The following is a 3615-nucleotide window of genomic DNA, read 5'->3' as shown; positions in this document are numbered from 1 at the left end:
GCTAAGGAGCAGCGAGCTGAGCGGTAAGGAGCAGCGAGCTGAGTGGTAAGGAGCAGCGAGCAGGTGGGCAGTAAGGAGCGAGGAGTCCCGGACTGCTTCATCATGCACCGGGCCTCTAGTATTGTTATAAAGCAGATTATATGGTGAGAAAATGTTACCAAACCAAACCAATCAAGGTTCTTGCCCTATGAACGAATTTCATGCACCGGGCCTCTAGTATTGTTATAAAGCAGATTATATGGTGAGAAAATGTTACCAAACCAAACCAATCAAGGTTCTGCTTGCCCTATGTGCAGCAAAGCCGAACACTGCACATCGAAATTTGCAATGGAGAGATTAAAGCTGTTTTACTAGTATTTGCAGGGAGTCAAGCAAGGAAACAGGAAGCAATCACTTAAAACCCCAACTCCCGATGGAGTTTGCTTTTAATCAAGGGGTTTTAAAGGCAAAGGTTGAGGGTTAAGGGGAACAGGCTGCTGGTATGTGGAAGCACTGGTGGTACAGGTGTTGGAGAGCTTGGAAACTTGTCCATTTATGGTAAATTCTGGCAAGGGGCTTCAGCATTGATCTTCCTGCACAACTGACCCTTTGCTTCTGAAAGGGTTTTGGTGTTCAGATACTGGTCATGTCCCAGTTCCTTGGTCCTGTGTATAGCTGGAGGCCAAAGTTTACTCCTCTGCGCATACTTTGGCTTCATGAGTTGCAGTTTTGGTCTGTTGACTATGAAAGGCAACTGAGTAACGTGTCAGAAACATGATAGGACCATTCTGAGCTGGTTCTGAAGTTACTAGTACAAACTCGCAGTGACTGCTTATTCTTCACAGCGATTTTCAGTGGCTACCTTATGTCAACCTCATGAAAGGGGTCAAGTTTTGCTTATGATTTCCTGAAGCAAAAGCAAGAAACGAACCAGGGCAAGCTGGTGTTGCAAAATAAGCTAAATTACGATTTGTTTGTATGACTAAACTGGTTCTGTCTCCTCGGAATTGTCAAGCCTGGCCTCCATTTGTTTATTGTATTTTAACGCGGCCATCCATCTTTAACACCAATGCCAGATTCAGTTTTCTAAAACATTCATCATGATGATTGCCTGCTCAGAATGTTTCACTGATTCCATTGCCTTTTTTTTGTGGTTCCCAGATTGTGAGTTAAGGCACCCTTGGGCAACAAACTCACAGGCACCCATGGGCTATTTAAACTTTTGGGGGAATCTCAGTGATACTTGACATGTTAGACACGTGAGCTACGAGCTTGAAGTAGGTCAGTTTCGACATTAGATCACGCCACATTCCTTTCAATGTCAAACAGGGAATGCAGGCAGTAGTGTCCAATTTGATTCCAAGGTTTGAGAAATTAAGCAATGCCCAACATCCCGTTAATAAATCATTGTAGTTACTGAGCAATGAAATAAAGAAAACATTCTTTAGTTTTGTGTATTATTTTTTCAAATAGCTAATAAGTTGTTAGGACATATGTACTTATTATTTGGATGTAACTACTTACAGTAGTTAGGTATTTCTTTTTTTTTAAAAAAAATATATCTTTATTGATTTCAGAGAGGAAGGGAGAGGGAAAGAGAGATAGAAACATCAATGATGAGAGAGAATCATTGATTGGCTGCCCCCTGCACATCCCCCACTGGGGGTAAAGCCCGCAACTTAGGCATGTGCCCTTGGCTGGAATCGAACCTGGGACCCTTCAGTCCGCAGGCTGACGCTCTATCCACTGAGCCAAACCAGCCAGGGCAGTTAGGTATTTCTTTTGGTGTCAAAAAAATATTACTGAGATACTAGGGCCCACACTTCCCGTCTTTCCTCTAACTCCTGAGGTGAGGTGGTGGCACTGTGCTGTGCTTGCCGTTCATAACCCTGCTGCAGACACGGTGGGGCGTGCAGGCGTCTGCATGGTGAACTCAGGCTGCGAGGACCTGGGGGCAGGAGGAGGAGAGTTTGCCAGGACCCTGCTGAACCCAGCAGATCCATCTCGGAAACCCCTGGGTTTGCATTCCGCTGCGTGGCCCACCCACAGCGTTCTTAGTTGCAGCAACAGAAAGTGGCTGAGATAAGCAGATGTGTTGAAAGGCTGTTGGAGAGCTTATAGAATGACCAGGAAGTTAGGACCACAAAGCTGACCTAACAGCACCGCTTGCTCTGGGCCCTGCCTGCCACTGTCACTACACCCCTGCAGTTCCCCAAACCCCGATGTGGCTGCCACCACCAGGGTGGAGCTTCTGCTGTCTTTGGGCAGAATTCAAAACCCCAGACGGTGTTGTTGGCTAAGTCTTGGCCACGTGCCCATGCCCTGACTGCAAGCAAAGCTGGAAAACCAGCTCCTGTGGTTATACCCTCCAGATGCATGAAGTAGGGAATTCCCCAAATGTAGGAAAGAAATTCAGATACTTATCAAATGTTTTTTCATTTATAGGATTTTAAGCTTGACTTTGGCAATTCTCATGGTAAAACAAGTGAAACTTGGTGTGGAGGTATAGCCACCATTTTTCAAAGTCCTGGTGATAAAGTATGGAAAATGAACAAAAGCAAGAAGGGATTAATAGTGGAACATACGTCCCAATAGAAATTAATGTTTACATTCAAGAAGGAAAATAACCTGTTGAAGTTATCAGATAAAAAAATTACAAATCAAAACTACAGTGAGGTACTACCTCATACCTATTAGAGTGGCCATTATCAATAAGACAATAACAAACGTTGGAGAGGTTATGGAAAAAAGGGAATCCTTTCACTGCTGGTGGGAATGTAGACTGGTACAACCACTATGGAAAGCAGTCTGGCAATTCCTCAAAAACTTAAGAATAGAGCTACCATACAATCCAGCAAAATCCCTCTTCTGGGTATATACCCGAAAAACTCAAAATCATGTATTTGCAAAGATATATGCACCCCTATGTTCACTGCAGCATTATTCATGGTGGCCAAGACATGGAAACAACCCAAGTGTCCTGTAATAGAGGACTGAATAAAGAAGATGTGGTACATAGACACATGGAATACTTACTACTCAGCCATAACGAAGGATGACATAGCACCATTTGCAACAACATGGGTGGACCTTGAGAACATGATGCTAAGTGAAATAAGTCAGTCAGGAAAAGCTAAGAACCATGACTTCACTCATATGTGGGATATTAAAACTGACTCATGAACACAAACAGTAGTGTGGTGGCTGCCAGAGGGAAGGGTGGGGGGCGGGGGGAGAAAGGGGGATTCTAATATATGGCGACGGGGGATTTGACTTTGGGTGGTGGGCACATGGTGTAATATACAGATCTTGTAACAGAAACCCACACCTGAAACCTATATGTTAATGTTGACTAATGTCACTCCAATAAATTTAAAAGCTCCCCTTTCACCCCAGTATAAAAAGGTCATTTGCATGGGTGCAAGAATAGAATGGTTTGCCACTGGAGTATCAAAAGAAGTTAAATATGATAGAACCAAATGACTACAAAGGAAGGGCCTCAGAAGTTGAAGTTGTCAAAAAGGGGGAAACAAAAACTAATTAGAACATAGATGATACCTATGGATATTTTCTCTATGCGCTAATTTAATATATTTTTAACGTTTAGAACAGGGATATGGGATATCTCTATGTATA

This window comes from Myotis brandtii, unplaced genomic scaffold, assembly GCF_000412655.1.
Source record: "Myotis brandtii unplaced genomic scaffold, ASM41265v1 scaffold133, whole genome shotgun sequence".
In the NCBI taxonomy this organism is placed as follows: domain Eukaryota; kingdom Metazoa; phylum Chordata; class Mammalia; order Chiroptera; family Vespertilionidae; genus Myotis; species Myotis brandtii.
The sequence above is the reverse complement of the archived record's forward strand: the minus strand, read 5'-3'. Positions refer to the sequence as shown.